Here is a 14,775-nt window from a genome sequence, read left to right on the forward strand (position 1 = left end):
TTCCAATCATACGAAAGACTGCAGGCGATAATTTTTTTTATTTTTTTAGAACACCAAGTTGGACACAACTAGACGATGCCATGCGTGCCTTCCAAGCAGGCTAGTCCTCTCTGGTCAACTTAACTGATCGCTAAGGAGAAGAAGACGTTCTGTTTTCATTTTGATATTGGCATTTTTTCTATTCTAGCCTAGTACAAGTATTGTAGCAGACTCACTCTATCCTTAGTCACTCGCAACGTCACAATACTCCTCAGTAAGTGTATTTTTTCTGTTGATCTCCCCTATGGCCAGTTACACGTTGGAGATTCCAGGGCACACCTTGTTTTCCCTAGATATATTGCCCTATACGGCTATACATAATTTAGGCATCAGCAGTAATTATAGATGTGCTCCTAAAGAACAATCGAAACCACCCATTTTCCAGTAGGGTAGAAAAGCAGAAGAGATGCGCTATTTTTCCAACCCTGTTTTTGCTGTATATGAGATATTGAAATTGATGAGTTTTTATTGGCTTTTCGAGGCGTCAAACTCTGAACGGCACTTTGTGAAAGGGTTCTTTTTAAGCTATTTTCTAATAAGCGAATTTCTGTGTGGCAACTTTGCAGAAATTTGAGGGGGGGGGGGGGGGGGCAACATGAAAAGGGGTGACCCACAAAACGCCTTTAATTTAGACGTTCTGTGTACTGCCCCCTTTTTATTCGTTGTTTACCACTTCAGATCTTTTCGAGTGTGCCTCAAAAAGAAGTACCTTATTTAAAAAAAGAGCCTATACGCGAGGGTTCTTTACGACGAACATTTGTTTTCTGAAAAGAGCTGAGAAGCACTCATGAGTGTTATTTATGGTGAGCTGATTCATTGAAAATGAGCTGATAGGAAATATTGAGAGGCTCTTGATAAAGAACCGTTTCAAAAAAATGTATTAAAATAACTCTTGAATGGTTATCAAGTAAAAAAACTGTCTTTTCAAAAAGACCTAAAACATATTTTTCAGTGTTTTTCACAAAGAACTTTCGTATAATAAAAGGAACTCAAACCATACCTCCAGGTTTTTCACAAAGAACCCTTTTAGGAGGTGCTTCGAAGAACTTGTTTTAGGATGGAAAATATAAACAAGCTGAAGAACCTGAGTTCTTTTACGGCAATATCTTGTTTAGAGTGCATACAAACCCCAAAGTTTTGCAGCTTTTCACAAATTCATTGGGTGCTACTGTCACACCCTTCCTATAATCCTGACTTAGCCCCTAGTTATTTTCAGATTTTCGGCCCTCTGAAAAATCATCTCGCAGGACAAATTTTCACACAGATTCCTATCTTGAACAAGCAGTTCTTTAATTGGTGAGGAATAAGGCGACAGAATTTTACGATGTTGGGATACTGAAGCTTGTATCCTCGAGAAAAATATGTTGCCGAGGTAGGGCACTATGTTGAAATGTAAAACGGTTAATTCTTGTTTATTTCTTATGGTTACCTGAAAATTAATTCAGTCTGGATATTTACTAGACACCCCTAGTCCGTTAGGATACCAGCCATTTAACTGTTTTGGCTGGTCTCTTCTTTTGACTTAAAGTCTGTGTTCCTTATATCCTAATGCTGCAATTCTATATGCTATGCATTAACTATGCAACATAACCCTTCAACCACCAAGTTATTTATAGAAAATTTAGAAACTTTTCCAATTTTTTTTTATTTGCACATATTTTTTATGTGGTTCTGAATTTGCAATTTGATTGATTTCTGATAGGTATTAACACAAACATTTTAAAAGAAAATGTTGATTTTTATGGAAGCTTTCCCTCAGTGCATGAAAGAGTAAGAATAACATGTGCTGAAATGCGCAGTATTTATTTGAAGATACGCACCATAACAAAAGATCAAGCGCCTAGACGTTTCTCCGTACTAGCGCTAACAAAGTTCCGTAAGTATCGATTCCTTGAAAAATTATTAGCGCAAGGAACACCATCAGAGGGAGGAGTTCTTCCATGTCAGCTGGTTCATTAATCAATGGCCTGTAGAAACAGACTTGAACGCTGTGGTCGGGGGCGTCTCAGGTGTTGGCAGAAGGGGCTGCTATCAGTAAGGTGGGGGTGGCCACGGTTTAGCGTCCGAGAGTAGCGTAGGTGATCGTGGGATCCCCGGTGTCGGTCTTTCTTTTTGCCGGTTTCAGCTGGCTCTTCCAGCGAAGCTGCGGCAAACAATGTTGACAGCATCCTGTTTGTCGCTCGTTCTCCCATTCACCACGATGCAGCAGGAAGCCTGCTCTAAGCGGGTTCCTCTGACGCGGATGAACCAGCCCCTTTTCGCGTTGATGTCGCCTCGTAAGTAAAACTGCCCGCGCCCGTCAGGCTCGCAGAGTCCACCAAGCCCCTTCGACTTTTCGCCGTTCCTCCGGCTCGCCACCGCCGGTGCCGTCGCCTCTATAAATGGCTACCCTGGTTTTCCGCTAAGCCAAACCAGTGTCAGTCAGCCTGAGCAATTGCTAAAACGAATGGGCCCGTGTTTCATCCCTGTGGACTTTCAGGGTTACGCTGTCTATGGTTGTTTTTTTTAGGAAGCCATCCTGCGGAGATAAAAGTGTGAAAACAACATACAAGGAACAAACACTTGGCTGCAGATTGTGGCAGCGGCCATGGAAGCGTCAGTCAGTAGGTGTCGGAGATTTCATCGGCAAGCATTTTCGCAGTAGAGCCTACGGCGAAAATACGTGCCGACAAAGTTGTGTACCGTGCGGCTAACTCGGCGAGTCTTCATTCTGGAGCTCGCTCCTTGCTCGCCACGAACAGGAAATTTTCTGGGTTCTATGGCAACATCATGTTAATCATCTTCCCAACGCTATAGTAAACTCCCTTCAAGTCAGCGATGTGAGCAGAGCCAGACTCCTTGTGTTCTTCTCGTCGAGTAAGACTAGAAGTTATACACGACGCTCCCGTCTTTACCTCGTAAAGGCCCTCTCACCTCAGAGCAAGAGATGCAATAAAACCACTAGCTGCGCTGCTCAGAGGGCGCGTGTCCCTCAGGACTAGGTAACGATGGCGTAAACATAGTCGAACTTTTTCGAAAGCGAAGGGATCCAAAGCCCGTGGCGGGATGGCCATATCATATCCGCGTTCCGAAATAGCAGCGTATAGCGTGTGCGACTCGATGTTGACGACAGCGTCCAGTCCCGTCCACGTGCATCCGGGCTTTAGGGACTCATGAGCCCTCGGAGGGGCCGGCAGCTCAGCGAGCTAGCCCGCTCGAGCCGTTCGCGACTCAAGGCAGCTTGGCAGCTAAATGCCCAACGCAATGTCTTTCGCATTATCCCAGGCGAGGTCGTAATGTAAAATAACCTAAAAAAATGTCTTGCTGCCACTGCCACAAACAGCCCGAATGAAGTAAAAAAAGGATCTGATAAATCGCCTCCGTATCTTACTAGGAACGACTCCCGTGAAGAAAGAGTCGTCCACCTGCCCTTCGTCGTTCGTCTGGATGACGCGGAATAACAAGCCGTTTTGGCCCAGAAGACGCGAATCGCAGTGTCCATTAACTTGCCTGCCAGCGTCTCCGGTGTTAGCTGCTATTCCGCGCAATCTTTTCCGATACCCACAGGCAAACACGTCCTCCAGCGTTCCCGGTGGCAACTGCTTTTCTCGCCATTTTATTGACACCAGCTGACAAACTCGTCCGCCAGCGTTCCCGGTATCGTTGTCAACCAGGTCAGTTGAACACGAAAAAAACGAGGACGCGAAAGAAAGGACTAGAGAAATACACCGCTGTCCAGTCCTTTCCTTCGTGTCCTACTTTCTTTCGTGTTCAGCTGACCCGATTGTCAACAGTATGTACCAACTAGCTCAACTAAAACCCGTAGCCCGTTCTCCGGTATCAACTGCTACATGCGCATTTTTTTCAAAACCGGCTGACAAAAACTCATCTGCTTTCCTGGCCTCGACAAGGTCTTTCTTGCTCACCCCATCACACCAAGCCACGATCTTTGGTTCCCTCATGCAACGCCCTAAGTCTGCAGCAAGACTTGGCTGTTTTATTTTTTGCCAGCAGTCATCGAGCCTTGCAGCGAACATGCGGTGGCTCATCCTCCGCCTCCTAAGAGGACTTTCGTACATCTCACTCGCACTCCTCGTTACACCCGGTTGCATCGCCTTCTCCCAAATGCTATTCTGGGGTGTTCGAAAAAGAGCATCCGCAACCTCGTCCTTCGAGTCCTTTCGGTACCCTACTCGAGGAGACACTCGCTGAGCTCTGCCGTGAGACACGTCGTCAAACTTCCAACATTCTTTATCTCGATGGGCGTCGTTAGCGTTAGTGAACAACCCGCGTTACAAATCCGTGGACTCACTGGGTACGACCAGATGTCGAGGTATAATGACCGGGCCCAACGTTTGGCGTCATTTTTGCGTGGCGTAGCTCTATAATAACCGCTGCCCTATCGGCCATTTTTTCGCGCGTCTCTCAAGCAGTGAAACAGCCCTATTGAAAATTCCATCAACATACGTAATTTGGGACACCGACTGCCAGTCAGCTGCCACGGTGGACCGTGCCCTGATGGTCCATCAGATGACGTCTGACTGCCACTGCCAAGGGAATTTCGTCAACAAGGGCTGCATTTATATAAGAGTAAAGCTATACGCACTGATAAATTTCGCCAAACGACTCGACAAAACAAAATGTTCGAGGGAAAAAAAAAGAAAAAAGCAGGTCCACCGCGGATCGAACCCGCGTCCACTTGCGTACAAAACGGACACCTTAACCCCTATGCTATGCTATCGCTTAGAGAACTCGGTTTGACGATTCGTTTTATACGAGTTTAGCGGAGCGCGTATAGCTATTTTCGTCCGAAGTGCACTCCGGAGTGCGTATAGCTTTACTCTTTATATAAAAATCAAATTCCGAGGACGCAATCTTGGATGGCTATGAAACGGTTCACAAGCCGAGGTGGCCATTTTGCATGGCTGTGAAACGGTTCACAAATCCTTAAAATGAATGTGATTCATGACAACGAAAATTGTCCTTGGAAACTGGAGGAATTACTTTTCTGAAGAACAGGAGGCTGGGGGAATGGTTTCTGAAGGAAATATAGGCACTTATCTGCCAAGGCTTTGAGAGGACGTACTGTGACTGCTGGGTGGAAAGAAATTTGTTTAGATGCGAAACTATAGTTAATCTGATTCATTATGGATAAAAGTCCCATAGTCCTACTGTCACATCGATAAAACCAACTGCGTGGAGAGCCTTGAGCAGGGGCAGATTTATGGGCCCCTCTGGTGAAGGGGGAGGAGCTCTGACAAGAGAGGTAAAATAATGAAGTGATTTAACAAGAAGTTCAGTTGGTCTAATTGGTTCACGACTGGATAAAGTGCCAAAGAACAGGGACAAAGTGAAGAAGGTATCAACACAAAGCGCACACGCAACAGAAAGTTTATTAGAAACATACTGACTTAAATACCTTAAAGTGGCCATGAAATCATATTTGAGCGTACACCTTTTTGCGGCTTCCACGTCTCTTGGGGTTCCGGCAAGCCAGCGGGCACGGAGAGATTAACCAAATATCATTGCGTCATATTTTAACCGGACCACACGGAAACCTCCTCCATTGACGAGGGCGACCCGCGGTACCGAAAGCGCGAGATATGTGACGTGTTCGGTCCTGGGCCTACTACTGGTCAGAGCCGCTAAAAGCTTCTTTTTAGCCGAAATAAAAAAAAAAAAAAAAAAAAAAACATAAGGGGCGCCAGCCGTTTTAATTATCTATAAAAGTAGTTTTTGGTCAGTATTCTAGGTCAGAGAAGAAACAAATGCAGTTTATAAAGTACGGAAACAAGAAATGACCCGTCGCATACCCGCCACCAAGCGGTAGAAAAGGCGGCGCATACTAGAAAGGAGTAGTGGGATCAGGCGCCGACACGGAAAGGTCCCGGATGTACGCGGCGGTGCTGCGGTCGTATGGCCAGGAGGATCCGACCTGCTCCGAGCGTCCCCGAAGGCCTTCGGCGGGAAGCTTTGTTTTGCGGTTTAGCCGTTTCGTGGCATGGCAGCGTGAAGTGGCTCCCATTCTGAACTGATCTGTACCCCGTGTTTACTGTCGTTTGTGGCCAATGAAGTGTCATGCCGAATTAGGGTTTCATCGCCCAAAAAATGCAACGAGAGCCGCCTTGGCTGCCGACTGCATACAGCCTTTGCAGAACATCCTTTGGTGGCGACCTCTCGCGCCGTCGACACGGAGTGCGGCAGCCGTGAGTGCTCGCTAAGCTCACCACCCCTTTTCTAGCTCACGGTAACTCAAGCAGAGAAGGACGTCATGAGGGAGGTTATTATTTGCTTGTTTTTGTAATTTTAATTTTCCTGTAACTTTTAAAATAAAGCGAATTTTGAAAAAGTTTCACCAAGTTACTACGTTCAGTGCGCTCAGGTTCGGTGCATATTAAAAACCAGTAAAAAGTCGTTGCAGTGCTCCTTTATTAAAACAATGTCACTTACAGTCACCCCCCATTCTTTCCAAAAATGTAATTCTTTTTTATCTGACAGGGCCACATACGGTTTACTGATGCACCTATCGGCGCCCCTTGGTTTGATGACAAGGGCTTCGTGAATTTCCCTATTTGTTTTTCCGCTGTGTCGTCCAAGAACGGTTTTGTTTGACAACGAGGGCGTGCACGGGCATCGATCGCACTGCATTGCAGAATGCCCATACGATATCTGTCTGAGTGCTGCTGCCTGTTCTCATTCACGGTAATTAAAGCAGCGGCCTACGTAGTTGCACCCGCAAAATAGTGGAAGGTCGTAGACAACAGAGGTACATTTTAAAATCTTTGAGAGCTCAGCTCTTAGGCGACCTTTTCCGGCTTGAGTGGCGTCGCCTTCGCCGTCGCCGTGGGCGTAACGACGCGTTGCATTATGATATGCTAAACGTAAAAAAACGTCACACATGACATCACGTGTGACGTCACGAGGGTCAGTAGGGTCACGAGTGACGTCACAAATGTCACTCGTGAAGGTCACTCGTCAAGGTCACGACCTTCACGAGGCCTTTGCGAGCGACGGCACGAGGGTCACTAGGGTCAAGAATTGCGTCACGTGGGAGGAGAGTGGGATAGGAAGGAGAAGGGGAGGACGAATGGAGGAGGAACGGAGGTGAATGAGAGGAGCAGGACGGAAATGGGGAAGAGGTAGGAGGAGGAGGAGAGGAGGAGGAAGAGGAGAGGCACACCCTCCTTTCCGTTCCTTCCCCTCCTCCTCCAGAAGAGCTACATTACAGTGAATTGGAAACGTCTACAATTTTTTCGGAGCGCAGCTCTTAGGCGCCCGTTTCCGGCTTGAGCGGCGTCGGCGTCGCCGTCGCCGTCGGTGTAACCAAGGTCACCCCAAGGTCACGTGACCCCCAGGACACGTGCCCCATCCAAGGTCACGTGACCCCTCTCAAGGTCACCCGGAGGTCACGTGACCCCTCCCAAGGTCACCCAAGGTCACGTGACCCCCAAGGGCACGTGATCCCCCCAAGGTCACGTGACCCCCAAGGTCTCGTGACCCCCCGAGGTCACGTGACCCCCCGAGATCACGTGGCCCCCCTCCCCGAGGTCACGTGACCCCCTCCCCCCGAGGTCAGGTGACCCCCCGGAGCATATTAAAGAATGAAGGGAGGAAGAGGAGAAGGAGGAGGGGTCTACCCTCCCCTCAGTACCCTTCCCTCCTCCTCCTCAAGAGCTGCGCTCCAATTCGGCGTTACAGGGAGTTGGAAACGGCTTTCACTTTTTTTTCATTTGTCACTATTCCTTTTTGGAGCTTTAATTATTTTGCACAACGCCGAAAGTTTATTCGGGGGCGATAAAACAACCGGAACGTTGCAACGCGACGTGACGTTTTTCAAGTTGTGTGAGATAGCATCAAGGTAAAGTATGATGTCCGGTATTTTTCCGTTCATTAACCTTTTGGGAAACAGCTCTATAATGTATTTTCAGAGCATCCGCCGCATCAGTGGGGGCCTTTTGCGGAGCACCCGAATCTGATAGGTGATTGACCGGCAACAGGAAGCTCCTGCCCGTTCTATGGCGACATAAATTTTTCAACGCAGCTCGATACCTTATTTTTACTTGTTTTGAATGGGCAAAGTCGTAAAATAACAAACATTTTTTTTCGTTTTTTTTTGTTTGGGGGGGGGGGGGGGGCAGGGTTACAGCACTTACAAGTGTTACCGTCTACCGGAGGTGTTATGGAAGGCCGTTTTTTTTTTTATTTCTTTAGGTACAATTGATTACTGCACTAAAGAATGCCTGATGTGGAACAGATTAAAAACATACATTCAACATTAAATGAGACGGCATCGCACTTCCCTCTAGACCTATTATTGAAAATATTTTATCAGCGCCTTTGAGCTACGGGCCAAAAAGGCACCATGCAATTTCAGTTACGACAAATGGGTTCAGACTCAGGAGGTTAGAAATCTGGAACTGCCACGCATTTCTTTCCGTCACTATCGCTATAAAACAAAAGTCCATTTCATCCGTTTCTTGGCGCTAAAAAAAAAACAAAAAAACTCAGGGGCAGGTTTTTACTTGTGTTCAACTCTGCCAGATCAAGGAGGTCTAAATCATAGCACGTTTTTTTTGCCCTTGACTTCGCCTTGTTCAGAGATCCTTGTGCTGTGACATCACCTCAATTTCGACTTCCTTCGCCTAGGCTGCCTTCGGCCTTCGCCTTGTTCATAAATTTTCAGCAGTCCAGAAGTTAGCTGGACTGCCGAAGAAGCGACCAACCAACGACATGAATCAAGTAGGGGTTACCTAACTCAGTGCAGCAACGCTGCCTCAAAACTTTAACGCAACCCTGGGAAAGTAACCCAGGTACACCGGCGATCCAAAACTCCCGCCCTCGGGAAAGCTTTCAATAGTCAGAGGCATGGCAGATAGGGCTCTGCTCCAGGATAGGGAAAGGTGCATCTCGTATGGAGTCGGTGTCCTCTGCCGTACCGTCGGTTAACGCTCAAGAATCTTGATAATGAAAGCAGTTGTTTACCACTTACAACGCGATAACCTCATGCTACCAGTGTCGGACAAGGAGGGGATATCGTCGTGACTCATGATTTGTACGCCGGCAAAGCCAAAAAAGCTGTCGTCAAGAACTTTAAGCTGGTAAAACCTGCATTTCAGAACAATGCGCAGTAGAAGTCCTAAGAAATTTGCTGGAATCTAGCCCTCAATGTTCTGGAAATAAGGTGAACTCAAGAAAAAAAAGAAAAAAAAAAAAGACCTGCCCCTAGAAATTGGCTGCGCGGTAAAGATCTAGCCCATAAAACCGACGTTCTTTTCAAAGACGATAGTGTCATAATCGATCGCAATTGAACTAGTGTACCGACGACGACGACGAGCACGACGTGCGTGCAAGAGCAGAGAGCGCGTGCAGGGACTTTCGAGTGGCAGCAGGACAAGCGGTCGCTGATGGCCGTCACCGAATAAAACCAGTTATTATTCGGTGGTGTAGCTGTTGTCGGCACAAACACAACACTGGCGACGAGGATGGGATCTCGATCCTGGCTAGTCGCTACGAAGCGAGGGGCTGTTCGGCGCCATGAGGACCACATCAGCAACCGAGCTGACCAACAATCAAACCAGCCAGTTGCGGAAGCGTGTCTAGAGGACACGAGTATAAAGTCAGCTCAAGGCCCAGTGCCCCAGTGGACTATTCCAATCAACGGACTATTTCAATCAATGAAGGGATCCGGCTGCAACCTCTTGGGGCGCGATTGGTTCCAAGCTCTCCACATCAGAGTACGTGGAATAAACCAATTGCAACAGCGGAACACGCCACCACAAGTACAGGCGGTTTTGCAAAGCCATTCCGCAGTATTCCAGGAGGACATTTCGGGATACGCTGGACCCCTGGTGCAGTTGGAATTGGAGGAAGGAGCGACCCCCAAGTTCTGCAAGGCTCGCCCAGTGCCCCTTGCACTGCGACCAGCAGTCACCCAGGAGCTCTCCCGACTGGAAGGACAAGGAATAATCGAACCAGTGCAGCATTCAGACTGGGCCACTCCTCTTGTCCTTGTCCGTAAAAAGAGTGGTGAAATCAGACTCTGTGGCGATTACAGAAGTACAGTCAATGCCGCTTCGAAAAAGGCGTCCTACCCGCTACCAACTACAGGAGAAGTCCTAGCGAGCCTAAGAGGAGGGACCGTATTCTCGACGTTGGACATGTGCCAAGCCTACCAGCAGTTGAAAGTGTCAGAAGCCGCCGCGGCGGTTCTGACCATCAATACCATAAAAGGCTTGTACAAAGTAAAACGCTTGCCTTTTGGAATATCAGCAGCGCCAGCTATCTTCCAGCGTACAATGGAAACGACGTTAGCTGGCATACCGGGAGTAAGCGTCTACCTGGACGATATTATCGTGAGTGGACAGAACAGCGAAGAACATGCAGCACGTCTAGACCAAGTACTGTCGCAACTGGAAAAGGCAGGTCTGCGGCTCAAGAGAGAAAAATGTCACTTCGCAGTGAGCGAAGCCAAGTTCCTTGGGCACAAGATTGACGCCGCGGGAGTACATACTACGGATGAAAAAGTGCAGGCCATCTTGGACGCACCAGAGCCGACTGGAAAAACGGAACTGCAAGCGTTCCTGGGCTTGCTGGCTTTCTACGATCGTTTTCTTAAGAACAGAGCCACAACTGCAGTTGATCTTTATGAACTTCTACAGAAAAATGTTTCTTGGGAATGGAAAGGCAAGCACCATGAGGCTTTCCGGAAACTAAAGCGGCTGGTCAAGGAGTCCACAGTTTTGGCGCACTACGATGAAAACAAGCCGTTGCTGCTCTCGTGTGACGCATCGCCGTATGGTGTGGGAGCAGTACTTGCACAGGAAGATGACTTGAAACGTGAAGCCCCAGTTGCCTTCGCGTCAAGAACATTGGGTGCTGCAGAAAAGAATTATTCCCAGCTCGACAAAGAAGGGTTGGCCATTGTGTACGCCGTGCAACACTTTCACGAGTACATTGCTGGGCGGCACGTCACAATTTATACAGATCACCAACCGCTTCTGGGAATTCTCGGGTCGACAAAGCCCATTCCACAGGTACTATCTCCACGCATGACCAGATGGTGCGTCAAACTGAGTGCCTACGATTACCCTCTGGTATACAGGCAAGGTTCGTGTCACCAGAACGCGGATGCACTTAGCAGACTGCCTCTACCAGGCAATGTAGACGAACCCTGCCTGCCGGGAGACGTGCTAATGTTGGCACTTTCTCCAATTCCTCAACTTTCACCTGAGAAGATTGCAGAAATGACAGGACAAGACAAGATTTTGACCCACGTGTACAGGGCTGTTCAAGAAGGACGCCTACAAAGTTTGAAGGGCGAAGATTATCGTCCATACAAGAGTATCGCGAATGAGCTGTCGACCGTCAACCGCTTTCTCACTCGCGGTTCAAGAATTATAGCTCCTACAGCATGCAGAGCCCAAGTATTGGATTTGCTGCACGCTGGTCACAGAGGCGTGGTGACCATGAAGAGCGCCGCGCGTGGATATGTGTGGTGGCCCGGCATAGATAGGGACATTGAGCGAAAGGCAAAATCGTGCCTTACATGTCAGGAGCACCAGCGCTCTCCACCACAAGTAACCGCTCCAGATTGGCACCGAGCATCGCAACCATGGGAAACAATTCATGCCGATTTTGCTGGTCCACTGGAAGGAAAAATGTTTCTGATTGTTGTGGATGCTTACAGCAAGTGGCTGGAGGTGCGACAAATGAAAAATATTCAATCCAGCTCAGTCATCGAGGAGTTTAGGAGCTTGTTTGCAACATTTGGACTACCAGAAAAGGTAGTTACGGATAACGGAACATCGTTCGTGTCACAAGAAACGGAAGCGTTCTTTAAGAACAACGGAATCAAGCACATCCCCAGTGCTCCGTACCATCCGGGCACAAACGGACAAGCCGAACGAATGGTGCAAGAAACCAAACAAGCACTGGCCAAAGACAACACAGGTGGTGTTGCCTGCAGACTTGCTCGGTTTCTCTTTAAGCAACATACAACTACAAGTGCGACAACAGGGGAGACGCCAGCCATGCTGATGTTTGGACGACAATTGTCAACTGCAATCACTCGGCTGAGTCGTATCCAAACCGACCAAGGGAGGAAAACCGCAGAAAATACTAAGCAGTCTTGTTCCCCCAGGAACATTTCTATCGGCCGAAACGTATTTGTGAAAGATTTCACCCAGCCGGGACACTGGATGCCGGGCACTGTCACAAAGAGGATGGGATCTCGATCCTGGCTAGTCGCTACGAAGCGAGGGGCTGTTCGGCGCCATGAGGACCACATCAGCAACCGAGCTGACCAACAATCAAACCAGCCAGTTGCGGAAGCGTGTCTAGAGGACACGAGTATAAAGTCAGCTCAAGGCCCAGTGCCCCAGTGGACTATTCCAATCAACGGTCAACCACCAAAAGAAAACGTCGAGCACAATACGCCAGTACCAGTCTCTAGCACGCAACTCGACGGAGCATCATCCAGACCGGTACGCCTGAGAAGGCTGCCTGACCGATATGGTGACTGTCTCTAAAGGGGGGAGAAGTGTCATAATCGATCGCAATTGAACTAGTGTACCGACGACGACGACGAGCACGACGTGCGTGCAAGAGCAGAGAGCGCGTGCAGGGACTTTCGAGTGGCAGCAGGACAAGCGGTCGCTGATGGCCGTCACCGAATAAAACCAGTTATTATTCGGTGGTGTAGCTATTGTCGGCACAAACACAACAGATAGTGATCGAAAAAGATTTGAGGCAGTTCCAGATATCGACCTCTCATAACCCGCCCGTCGTCACTAAAATTGCATGTTGCGTTTTTGGTCCGTAGCTCGGGGGAGGTGGCAAAATGTTTGAAGAATTGGACTTGAAAAAGGTGCGATGCCTTCTCAATTGATGCTTGATATGTTTTTTACCTTGTTTCCACATCGGGTCATCTTTAATGGAGTAACCAATTGCATCAAGAACAATGAAGAAACGTATTTCCGGAGCGCGTGGAACGCTTAGTCATACTCCTCCCTTCCTATCTTGAACATACATTTATGTCTTTGGATGGTGAGGCGCACGTAGAAAAGCGGGACATTGGTATTGGTTCGAGAGTATCCGTGTACTGTGTGATGTTTCTTTCGCAAACTGTGGCCAAGCTGCACTCAAAAAACTCGGAAATGAAAGTGTTTTTTAGGATCTTCAAATATGTCCATGATTACCTGGTGCTTGTCCTCCCACTTTTGGAGCTCACTCAGAATGATGCAGTAGAATTGACAGGTATTTTTTCGGCCTGCTTCAATGGTCTGAAGTTTACCTCGGAAGGGGCTTTGCAGTTTTTCGATGTAAAACTCACGTTTCTAGATGATCACACCAGTTTGGCTTTGTCATAAAAAAGTGTGCAACGTTACGACTCCGGTCATTCAAAACTAGTAAACAAATGTATCGCTACGTTTTGCCTCGTAGCTGCGTTGGAAAAATCCTGACACCATAAAATGGGCTGGAGCTCCCTGTGACAGGTCGACCACCTATTACGTGCGGGTTTTCCGCAGAAGTCCCTAACTGATACAGAGGTGGTCTGAAAATAAAGTATAAGAATGCTCCACAAAAAGTTCCCGAACGGCCACAAATGTGACCGGCCATCATTCTTTACCTTCATGCTATCTCTCATAACTTCAAAAATATTGCGTGGCGTTGCAACGCCCCGGTTGTTTTTTCGGCCCCGAATAAGCTATCTGAATTATGTTAAAGAATGAATGCTCCAAAGAGGAATAGTGATGAAGGAAAAAAACAACAACAAAACAAAAAGAGGTTTTTGAAATCCACGACCTTTGTCGTCTTGACATTGCAGTATCTTGGGGGAGCACCCAAGTAGGGAAAACAGGCCACTGCGAAAATGACTGTGCTAGAGAAGGCGCAACATCTATCGAACAGACACCGTGTGGGCGTTTTACAGTGCATTGCGATCGATGCCCTTGCGCCCCCTTGTCAAACACGTCCATCCGGGGACGGCAGTGTTAAAAAGGACTAGAGAAACTCACGAAGGGTTTGCCATCAAAATAAAGGGCGAGGATAAGTGTGTCAGTGAGCCGTCTTTGGTCCTGTTAGATAAGAAAATGCCATTTCGGAGGGATGGAGTCGGGTGACTGGATGTGATGGCGTTTTATTAAGGTACCTCTGTCAGTGGTGAAACGTCGACCAGACTCGCCGGTGGCCGGGACATCAAAAACGTAGTTTATTGGCAAGCGCTCTCTTTTTACCTCCCGCGCCGGTGACGTATGTCCGGCACGGGCATGCGCTGGAACGCGCCGCTCCTGGTTGCGGTGACGCAGCCGTACGGCGATACAGCATCCCCTCCCCCCTATAAGTTCAAACGGTCCGGCGGCTTCCGCAGGCGCGTAGAGCGCCTGAGAGGAACCGGGTCTGCTGTGGGCGTCACCTTGGGATCGCCGTTGGTGGCGACCTCTCTTTCGTCGGTGCTGGGCGGCCTTGCTCCCACCTCCGACCGGCCGGCGACTCGACGTGCCTGGTCAGCGCCTTCCGGGGACCCTGAAGCGTCTCGAGGTCGCAGCTGGTCCAGGTGCCGTCTCTGTTGGCCGTCCGGTGTGCGTAGCGTGACCATGCGCCGACCCTCACTGGAGACCACAGTCCCCGGTAGCCATCTCCGCCTCGGCTGGAACTGGCGTGACCAGACCGGCATTCCTGGCGAAAATGGCGGTGGTGTCGTGGCCGGGGCTTGCGGCTCGACCACGCTGTGCTGCGCTTCCTCGCCCCTCGAGAAGA

This window comes from Ixodes scapularis, unplaced genomic scaffold, assembly GCF_016920785.2.
Source record: "Ixodes scapularis isolate PalLabHiFi unplaced genomic scaffold, ASM1692078v2 PGA_scaffold2__306_contigs__length_199485367, whole genome shotgun sequence".
NCBI classification, from domain to species: Eukaryota; Metazoa; Arthropoda; class Arachnida; order Ixodida; family Ixodidae; genus Ixodes; species Ixodes scapularis.